Below are 12137 nucleotides of genomic sequence, written 5' to 3'. Positions count from 1 at the left end.
ATATGAAAGAGTTTGGTCATTTATTTCTCTTCATGTTGCTGAAGGATACTCAGATTCACCTCCTTCTGTACTGACATATAGATGATCTTCCCATCCACATCCGAACTTCTTTCAACTTGGTTTCTCGAATCAGTGGCCATGAAATTTTCTTCTTGTTATCTTTCTTCTTGTTCTTCGAGTTTAGCTCTAGATGCAACTTCCAACATTTTTCCTCTATATGGCCATCAATGTTGCAGTGGTTGCTAGGATATTTGCACTAGTGTGTTGTGGCTGCCATATTTTTATCTTTTCCCCCTTTTTGCTTCTTCTTCCCCTCCTTAGAAGCTTCCTGTTGCTCCTTCTACTTCGATCCACTTGATTACGCTCTCTTTAAGCCTATGTTTTCCAGGTACTGTGCCTGTACACAAGCCTCATCCACTGATTTGGGCTTGAACAACATCACTTGCTCACGCAGATGGTGGTGCATACCCCCCAAATACTTGAGGAGTACATTTGGATTCTTTGGAGAGATACCCAACATTATAGCCATCTTTCTGAATTCCGTAGTGTAGTCCTGCACGTTTTGGCCCAACTTTTGCTTGATGTAATGCCACCAGATCCGTTGATACTCCATATACCTGATGGGATGAAACTGTGACTTAATGAGGGTTTTGAAATCCTCCCACTTTTTTCACTGGAGGGTCTCCCTCCAGCCTCAGGGTTTCTGTGTGGCTCTCCCACCAAGTCAGTGCATGGCCCTCTAATTTCATCCGTGTGAATGTAGATCTTTTTCCCTTCCTCGATCTGATGGATGCTGAAATAAACTTCCAGTTGTTACAGCCAGTGGTTCATCTTTAGAGTGTTGATCTTGCCATGGTATGGATTGACATTGAATTTTACTTCAATTTTAAACAGATATTGTTTCACGACACTCAAAATAGGTTGATATTTTTTGGGTTCTTTCTTCAATTGGTTCTTTGTGTCTTCCCAATCTCCCAACCCCCCTTCTAATTTGTCCTTTGCATTCCAACCCCCATCTTATCCAAATATCCCTAGCTTATTTCTTAGGGATCCCATGAGGAGGTTACATTGTGTTTTATATCCGCGACTTGTTGTTCGAGCCGCGAAAACCTCACATCTGTAGGATCACGAGGATCGCTTACATATTTGTTGCCCATGATTAGGTTTTTAGAATTTTTAGCCCCACTGATCTAGATCCTGCAATCTCCACAAAATACCCAAAGAAACTTGGCTCTAATATAAAATGATCTGTAAACTTCCGTGGATATTCCACTAAAAAGTTCGTCACAACAAATCTGATAATATTATATTAAAAATCCAAAATTCTACAATATTACAACTTTATTAAACTTTAAGATCTGTAAACTTAATTATAATTAGTGCATGCATGCGAATATCAATTACTCATAAAAAGTAGAGGATGAAAAAATAATCTCATACACACACATAAGACACAATATTTTCTCTCTAGGAAACAGTTTCGAGAGAAAAACCCAGCTGGAAGGTGAGGTTGTTTCACTCTCTTTCTCTGTCTGGAAATATGGCTGCAGGTACAAAGAAGTAATGCCTGTGGACCATGGGCTGCCATAGTGCACAAATCCTCTTTGTGTGCTCTACCTCCTCTCTCTCCTAGCTATCTTTTCTCATATATAAAACAAAATTCTCTCAAAAGAATGGAATGCATCTTCCTCCTAGTGGCTCGATTATAACACACCTCGATAGCTTACTAGTGGTTAAGTTTGACTACATCAAGTCTTAACTAGAGTTACAATATAGACTCTTCTAAGGTATTTTACATCAAAATCACGTGGCTAGCCCCTTTTCCATGAAGAATGGGGGTTGATGTGGCATCCTCTTAAACTATAGGTGTGAAAACAGGAAGGTCAATTTCCGAGTGAAATAAATTTTGCATACAGACTCCAATTGATGCGCTTCTTGCACCGTTAGAAAGATCTCTATGTGTAGAATAGCATGAAATGGTGCAGAATTGTAGCGACAAATTTTTACCCCCAAAAAACGTTGTTTGATGACTCAAAACGCTCCTGGAAGGTTTCAAATCTCGTTTCACCAAACTGGGTCCCGCTGGTAAAAATGGTCCCGTGAGATGATTCCTCCAATTTTTTTAGTCCAAATTCATCGATACGAATCAAAAACAATATAATGATCCAATCTGGATCAAACCTCCCCATTTTGGGAGGCTTTTGGTCCCCAAAAGCTTATATTGAATGAGGTGAGGAAATTTTTCCTCTACCTTCTCTCTGGTGTACCATTTAGCTTTGCCTAGAAGTTGTCCCTTCAACCCAATCTACCAATGGTCATGTTGCCCATGTCTTGTAGTTCTAGACCTCTTCTACAAAACTGTATATTCTATTAACTCTACTTGAGCATCTGGTGCCAAATCCTCCATAGAAGTTAGGACATGTTCCTTATCCTAATCTAGCATGGAAGGCTCATAAAGTTTCAAATTCTCTACATTCACAACTGAGTAAATTCACATATATGGTGGTAAATTGAGTCAATAGCAATTATCACCCACCTTTTCTAGTATCTCAAAGGGACCAACCTTGATTTTCTTACTAGGTCCCTGCAACCTCTTCTTGTTCAACTGTAACCATACTTTGCCTCCCACCTTGAATGATTTCTAAGTTCTGTGCTAATCATTCATGGCCTTATACTTCTCCTGCAACTTCTGCAGTGTGTCTTGTACCAGTAGATGAATATGTATGATCTTCTTTATAAATTTTTCATCCCTTAAAGCATATCCTCTAAGATCTTCCCTCACTCGTCCTCGCTTCCCATATGAAATATCCAAAGGTGAAGGTGGAAAATATCCAATACAAACCTCAAATAGGGACTTTCTTGTAGAAGTGTAGACTGCTCTACTATAAGAATGTTGTATATAAACTAGATTTTCATCCCAGGTCTTCATATGCTTCTGGTTGTATCCCATCAGAAGCTAGACCAAAGTCCTATTGTCTACTTCTGTCTACCCATCTGTTGTGGATGGAATGTTGTAGATATCTTCAACTTTGTGTCCATATTCTCCCACAATGTAGTCTAGAATGCACTAGGAAATCTTGAATCCCTGTCTCAAATGATGCTCCTTGGTATCCTAAAGTGCACCTAGACTTGTCCAAAGAACAAGTTTGTTGCTTCTTTCTCGTTGATGGTCTTTTTACATGGCATCAGAAGACATATCTTGTTGAACTTGTCAACTACCACAAACATGTAGATACATCCCTTCTTGGTTGTCGGTAAACCTCCCACAAGGTCCATGGAAATGCTTTCTCAAGGTCTAGGAGTTGGTACATTTAAGGGATGATATAGACCTTGTTTCCTGTTACTAGGATTTCTGGTATAACAAAGCATGCATACTCTTATGAAGCTAGCTACCTGTTCTTGCGTATTGGGCCAATACACATACCTTTGCAAGTTAGCCACAATCTTCCCTACACAAAATTGCCCTGCAACCTTGGAGGTGTGAGCCTCTCTAATAATATGTAATCACTCACCTTTAGGAACACATAGCTTGTTCATCCTATAGAGTAACCCATATTGGAGATGGTAGTCAATGGTGCTGTCACCATTGTGCACATGAATTTTACTCTGCAACTCCTGATACACCTCAAAGTACTTATCCTCTGAATATGCCTCTCTGTATGCATCATGGGTGAATGGGTCAACGTGCATAAGAGTCCCCAAAGCTGTAATATTTAATATGGGTGGCCTTGAAAGAATTTCATCCAACTTGTTTGTGCTTCCCTTCTTGTACTTGATATCCAAATGAAATTTCTGTAAAAACCCCATCCACTTGTAATGCCTGGTCTGTTGTAGCTTACTTTGGGCCTGCAAGTACTGTAACGACTGGTGATATGTGTGGTTCATTGTCTCCTTTCCCATGATATAAAGCTTCCCCTTCTTTGCAACTTGCACCATGGCATAAAGCTCCATGTCATAGGTAGGGTAGTTAAGGAGTACCCCATGAAATACTTTAGAATAGTAGCATACAAGCCTTCCTCCTTGCATCAATATATCTCCCATAACATACCCACTCACATCTGTCTCCACTTTAAAGGGCCGCTACAAGTTTGCTAATTCCAGAACTGGTGCTTGAATGATCTTCTTCATTAACTCCTTGAAAGAGTTATGTTTACCATTTCCCCACTGGAAACTCTTTCCACTTCCTGTTATGGCATAGAGCAGGGCTGCTACTGGCTAAAATGAGGCTATGAGTTTCCTCAGGTACTGTACTGCCCCGATGAAACTCATGACCTAAGAAACATTGGTAGGAACCTACCATTTCATGATGGCCTCCATCTAGGAAGGATCTGTCTTCAGTTCTCCTCCACCGATCACATACCCCAAGTACACAAAAGACTGCTGCAAAAAATCACACTTCTTTAAATTTGCTAGCAGCTTGCGCTTCTTCAATGTTTCCAGCACCTGTGTCAAATGTGAAATATGCTCCTCCCAGGCAACACTATATACCAGTATATAATCCAAATAAAAAATAATAAATGAATCTATCAAAGGGTGTAATACATCATTCATTAATCTCATAAATGTAGCTGGTGCATTACATAGGCCAAATGGCATGACTAACCACTCATATAAACATTGCCTGGTTTTGAAGGTAGTCTTCCATGTATCTTCTTCTTTGACTCAAACTTGGTGATATCCAGACTTCAATTCCAACTTGGTGAAGTACTTTTCTTGCTGCAACTGATCTAGCAGATCATCTATCTTAGACAAGGGGTATCTATTCTAGAGTGTGATTTTGTTCAATGCCCTGTAATCTATACACATCCTCCAAGTCCCATCCTTCTTCAATACAATGATGACGGGTGATAGACATGGTGATGTACTTAGTCGAATGACACGCTGTTAGAACAACTACTTCAATTGTTTCTTCACCTCAATTTCTTTTATAACATACTGCCTGTACAACCTAATATTTCACAATGGGGAGTCTGGCAATATCTAGATGTCATGCTCCATTTCTCTCTTAGGTGGTAACCCTTTAGGCTCTCAGAACCCATCCTTGTATGACTGTAACTCCTCCAATTGTTGTTTCAGTTTCTTAGTACACCCCTCCATGGATACCTTTCCTATTATTGACTCATCTTCAGACGAAATTTCTCTTAAAAACTATAAAACATACTTCTTGCTGGAATTGATCAGTTTCTTGGCTTGGTTGGCACTTACCAGTGATATTTTCGACTTGCCTTTATGCGTGTTAATGATGAATGATTTTCTATGTTTGATGAGTCGATACTAGTTGGCTCTCCTCATGAATATTTAATCATGCATGTACATGTATGGACTCCCAAACACGACTCCACATACATCAAGGGGAACCACATATAGATCTACTTCATTAATAAAATCAACACTGATAGACAATCTAATTTTACACTGTTTTGTTACCTTCAACTCTGCATCCTTATTTACCCATCTCAATGGATATGGGTTTGGAGGATCATGAACTTCTAGCCCTAACTTCTTGACCAACTTTGCTGCAATGAGATTCGTCTATGATCCTGAGTAAAATAGAGCATCAATCATTGTCTTCTTGACCTGTATCTTTATATGGAAGAGCTTGGTAATTTATTTCTCTTATTATTGCTGAAGGCTACTCAAATTCACCTCCTTCTGTACTGATGTACAGATGATATTCTCATCCACATATGAGCTTCTTTCAACTTGGTTTCTCGAATCAATGGCCATTAGATTCTTCTTCTTGTTCTTCAGGTTTAGCTTTGGATGAAACTTCCTACATTTTCCCTCTGTATGGCCATCAATGTTGCAGTGGTTGTTAGGATCTTTGCACTGGTGTGTTGTGGCTATCATATTTTTATATTTTCTCCCTTTTTTCTTCTTCTTCCCCTCCATAGAAGCTTCCTGTTGTTCCTTCTGCTTCGATCCAATTGATTGTGCTCTCTTTAGGCCTATGTTCTATAGGTCATGTGCCTGTACACAGGGATCGTCCATCGATTTGAGATTGAACAACATCACTTTCTCATGTAGATGGTGGTGTAGACCCCCCAAATACTTGAGGATTACATCTGGGTTCTTTGGAGAGATACCCAACATTATAGCCATCTTCCTGAATTCCGTGGTGTACTCCTGCACACTTTGGCCCTAATTTTTCCTAAAGTAATGTCACCAAATCCACTGATCCTCCACATACTCGATGGGAAAAACTATGACTTAATGAGGGTTTTTAAATCCTCCCACTTAGACACTGGAGGTTCCCCCTCCAACCTTAAGATTTATGTGTGGATTTCCCACCAAGTCAGTGCATGGCCCTCTAATTTCAACCAAGTGAATGACATATTTCTCCCTTATTCGATATGATGGATGTTGAAATAAACTTACAGTTGCTGCAACCAGTGGTTCAACTTCAGAGTGTCGATATTGCCATGGTACAACTTGATATCAAGTTTTTATTCCAATTTAAACAGGGATTGATTCACAACACTTGAACTGGGTTGATCCTTTCTGGGTTCTTTCTTCGGCTGATTCTCTGTGTATTCCTGATCTCCCGATCCCCCTTCTAATTTTTCCTTTGCATTCAACCCCCATCTTATCCAAATATCCCAAGCTTATTTCTTAGGGCCTTCATGAGGAGGTTTACATTGCAGTTTATATCTGCGACTTGTTGTTCGATTCGTGAAAACCTCACCTCTGCAGGATCATGAGGTTCATTTACATATTCGTCGGCCATGATTAGGTTTTTACGATTTTTGGCCCCACTGATATATATCCTTGCAATCTCCACAAAATACCCAAATAAACTTGGCTCTAATACTAAATGATCTATAAACTGCAGTGGATATTCCACTGGACAATTCATCACAACAAATCTGATAATATTAAAATTAAAAATCCCAAATTGTACGCTATTACAATTTTATTAAACTTTAAGATCTGTAAACTTAACTGTAATTAGTGCATGCAAGAGAATATAAATTATGAAAAAAAAGTAGAGGATGAAAAAATAGGATCACACACGCACACATAAGACACAATATATGCTCTCTGGGAAACCCTTTCGGGAGAAAAACCCAGCTGGAAGGTGAGGCTACTTCGCTGTCTTTCTTTGTTTGGAAATATGGCTGCAGGTACAAAGAAGTAATGCTTGTGGCCCATGGGCTGCTACAATGCAAAAATCCTCTCTTCATTCTCTACCTCCTACCTCTCCTGGATATACTTTATCAACTATGGAGCAAAATTCTCTTGAAAGAATGGAATGCCTCTTCCTCCTAGTGGTCTAGTTATAACACAACCCAATAGCCTACTAGTGGTTAAGTTTAACTACATCAACTCTTAACTAGAGTTACAATATAGAATCTTATAGAGTCTTTTACATCAAAAAAACTTGGATATCCCCTTTTCCATGAATAATGGGGGATGACGCAACATCCTCCTGAACTCTAGGTGTGAAAACATGAAGGTCAACTTCTGAGTGGTATAACTTTTACATACAGAATCTGATTGACAGACTTCTTGTGCCATTGGAAATATCTCTGTGTGTATAATAACATGAAATTGTGTGGAGCTAAAGAGGCTAATGTTTACCCCAAAAAACGTCATTTGATACCTCAAAATGCTCCCAGAAGGTTTCATACCCCTTTTTGCCAAACTAGGTCCATCGGTAAAAATGGTCCCGTGAGATGATTCCTCCACTTTTTCCACTCCAAATGCATCAAGATGTATGAAAAAAATATAATGATCCAATCCAGATCAACGAAAACCTATCTTATACCACCATGTGGTATCAAATATCACCTCGTGGTATCAAATATCACCCAAAGTGAATGGAAATCAGCTCTGATACCACCTTGTGACCACCCCTCCTAGATTTATCCAATTTCAATGGTTTTCCAGGGTAAAAATGATATGAATGTCACTATGACATGACCTAAACTCCTAGCTCTAATTAAGGAAGTGGGTCCTACAACTGACCACTAACTGAAAACTCACAACATCCCTTAAGGCTACATGATACTCAAGGGCCAAATAACCACCCCAAGTGACCAAACCCTAAGTTGGGGCTCATTTTCACTGACCTAGAGCCCCAAATACATGCATGACAAGGATTGGGTGTGGTTGAAGGCCTCAAACACATGCACAACACTAACTGACTGTGCTTGTGACCCATCTTTCCTAGTTTAGAGGGTGCGTCTCAAGATATGAGCCACAATTCTAGGTCAGCCTCCAAACCACTGCCTAGAACTGCCCGAGACTTTCTAGAATGATACATGACATGAAAACAAGGCTAAACATTAAAACTCAAGTCAAAAAATTGACCTTGACTAACCAAAACAAACTAGGCATTTTGTTAAACATATAGTAAACATGTAAGCTACAGGTCATGAATGCATATCTGATCATAAGAGTCTGAGATTCATCTGAGAATAAAAAATAAATCTCTATTCCCCCTCCACATAGATGCAACAACACTAGTTAGTCCATACATTCATCAACCATTCATATATTCATCAAAACATGTCAAGAGCCATAAGTAATTGTTGACAGTGCTGGACCCACAAACATTCAGGGGATCTACCCGATATGAAGTCCCAATTAGACCTCACACTGTTTGGTGTAGGAGTCCCATCTGGAATATGGCCTGGTTGCTTATGAAATGGGTTTTAATGATGTGCCTTGGCTGTAATAACACACAGAGTGATGTATAGTGACTTTGTTGAGAAAAAGTGCGTGACCCTGTGAAGAGTCAAGTGTGATGCATGAAGGTTTTGCCATGCAGAAGGGAAAATATGTGAGCCCCTTTAAAGCCTGTAATAGTACGCAACTCGAAAGGAACACTCAAGCATAATGACATCACAAGATAATATGTGAAATAGTTCACAAGTTAACAATGATGAATTAATACAATAACACGCATTCAACAAGATTCATACCAATGCAAACGAAATAGTTCATAAGCATAAGCATAAGTTAAATAACATACATTGCAAACATAACAAGAATAGTCTTACTATATTTACAACATATGCATGAAAACGTGTTGGCTATGAGCTTTTATTAAGTGAAAGTTCCAATCATACATACGCCACTGATGGACCACTAGCCCCAATAGTGGAACGTGAAGTCAACACCACCTTCTCCTCCAAAGAAATATGCTTCCTCTATGCTACGAAGAAGCTAAGGCTCTCAAAAATTCCCAAGCTCCTGACTCTAAGCCTAAGTCTAGCCAAAATATTGGATCCCCAAAGCCCTTTACATGAGTTGTAAGGTTCTATTTATAACAAGAGGGGGTGACTCTTCAACTCCCCTTTGTGACTTTTGGACTTCCCTCACGACTCTTCAACTTGTTTACAAAATAACTCATTACATTACATCATGACTCTTCAAATTCCAATATTGACACTTGGAATTCCACTTAAAAATTAATTACAAATAATATTACAATTTACACTCGTACCTATATAAGACAAAATAGGGTAGAGCCAACTAGACAACCTACTAAGACAAAACACTATCATAATTGAGTTTGGGGAAACTCAAGTTCATCTACTTCCACTTGATGTCTCTCGGTCACATATCGATGTCAAGCTTGGTATTGTGTGATGACATCCCCAAACTGTGCAACGGTGTCTGGTTGGAAGCGAACTCTAGCCTTCATGGAATCGAGTACAATTATTTGGAACCATTTTCAATTTTCAATATGGAGCATGAGCAACATTTTCCTCACTTGGACAGGGCCACCAATGTATTTCCACATATTTTGTCCGTTCACTTCCAAATCTTCCTTAATGGAAATCTATCTAAGATGCTCGAAGTATTCTTCTATCTCCTTCCTGACTTGGTTCCTATGTTTGGCTTCAGTGAGTGAGCCAACATATGGGATCCTGTGGGATTTCACCGAGAAATCTAGATTGTTCTATAACTGTGCATACGAGGCCTGAATGTTACCAATGAATGAGGTTAGATGTTTTCTTTTATGGATCAACATCCACACTCTTTCTTTCTCCAACTCTTCCTTTTGCTTCATTTTCTTGCCTAAGTCAAGCGGTGCCCCTTTGTATCGCATTGACCATTCATGCATGACAACAATAACGACTTGTACATTCTTGAGAGTTTTGAAAAAATCTTTACACTACTGCTACAAGCCATGCACGTGGACAACTGCCTTATGCACTGTAACAATCTCCTCATAGAGATTTTGCATGGTCTCTCCTAGTGCCGATACTTCACTAAGTATATTTTCCTTCATTTCCTCTAGATGGACCTGTGCGAAAGCTACGTTCTGAGCTACTGTGCGGAGTTGTTCAACCTATTTCCTTGTAGCCTACAATTTCTTTGCCAATTCCTTACTATCAACCATTAAAAACTTAGTATTTGAATCTACTGCACATGCAAAGGCCAAGTTGGCTATGACAATGGAATTGGGATTCTTCCATGTGTCAGCCACAATCGCCCTTTCTCTCATAAAAGTAGGAGATACGAGGTCATCTGGAAAATTATTCTTATGTGCTTATACAATTTTCTTCTGAAGTTCATCATAAGACAGATTATACGTGTCCATAACCAAATCATCATCAAGAAGAAAAACTTCCCCTTCCTCTCCTGGAGCTGACTTTGCTGTTGGAGGTGGTGGAGACAGAACGATGACCTATTGTGTGTTTGGCATCAGGTTGACATCTTGATTCTGTGGCTCCAGTTCATACTCCATGTCTATGATCTCTTCAACTGTTCAACCTATTGAGAAAGCTCCATGTCCTACATCTGTCTGCTCTCCTCCTTTACTGGTTGCCGGTTCTATCCTTACTCTTCAACTTGTTTCCACACTGTTTCTTTTGCTATTGTGCCTCACCTTTCTTCTTCTTCCTGCTTCTGCTTCTCTTCTTGTTCTTTCTTCTGATTTTCTTCCTCCAATCTCCTCTACCCTTCACTCTTCCTTTGTTATTCTCTCTTTCCTCTTTGCCTCTACTGCTAAAGCCGCTTTCATAATAGTTGGATCTGCTTTCATCTTGCAGCTTCATTCTCCCCCTGTACTATAAGTAACCTTTCTCTTTCCCTTATCCTGTGTAGGGTTGCTCCCTTATGCTGGCACTATTTATGGAGTGGCTTCCTTATGTGGAGTCACCAGTGAAGTTCTTACAAAACTGACCGAATCACAGGAATTGGAAGCATTATAGATTTTCTTCCATGGATCCTCCTCCTACCAGTGAAATGTCCTGCTAAGCCACTGGAAGTGAATTATCGTATAGTGGTCTTTGCAAATACCATGGGGATCGTACGGATTAAAGTATCGAGTATTGAATGCAAAGTTATCTATCACCTTTCCTTTGATATTTGTGACTTTCAAGTTCTTTATCTCGTATAATCCAATTTGCATAGTAAGAGTTGGCCAAGGTGCTTTCTTCTTCCTTTGAAAATCTGCTGACAACCTTGTGGAGAGATGATATGAAACTTCTTGCATGACTAGCTTATCAGTGACATACCTTGGCAAAAGACACACTGACTTTTGACCACTGAACACTCTAAGGAAGGTGCCCTCTAGTGAGGAAAACCAATTTGTGATCCCCGATACTACTTCCATTGCCCCACGTGACATGCAAGGTGGTTATTCCTCAAAGATCTTATTGTATAGTAGAATGAGGAAGTGGTCAGTTAGATTCTCTATTACTCCTCAATTGCTACAATCCGAGAGCAGTTTGTAGTGGATGTGTACGACAGGATCTAAAGGTATCCAAGTCCAATTCATGCCAAGGAACGCATTATGTGTGTAGATTGCATCCAATAAATATGCAGACATATAAAATCTCACTTGCCTTCCTTTGGGAGGATTCAAGGCGTTACCTATATGGATACTCAACTGTCGAGCCAATAAGTCTGACCAGTTTAACGACTTCCCCTCTCTCACAACCTCATTCAATAAGATTTCCCACCCTTCAGGGAAGGTCTCCGTGCTCTGTTGACCATAGATGTTGCAAGAGAAGATGATCAACGATTGATAGGCCCTCCTAAGAGACTTTGTCTTATAAGTATTGGTGGGTGTCTGTCAAAACTTTGATGGCTCTTTCACCCAACTTTAACAACATATTTTGTGTACACATAGATTTTGGTGACATAAAAGTATGAATCCATGAGTTTTTTTGGCTCAG

Source organism: Pinus tabuliformis, chromosome 4_2 (assembly GCF_031772625.1).
Source record: "Pinus tabuliformis cultivar Carrire ecotype Pingquan chromosome 4_2, CPIR1, whole genome shotgun sequence".
In the NCBI taxonomy this organism is placed as follows: Eukaryota; Viridiplantae; Streptophyta; class Pinopsida; order Pinales; family Pinaceae; genus Pinus; species Pinus tabuliformis.
This window is presented reverse-complemented; position numbering follows the sequence as displayed.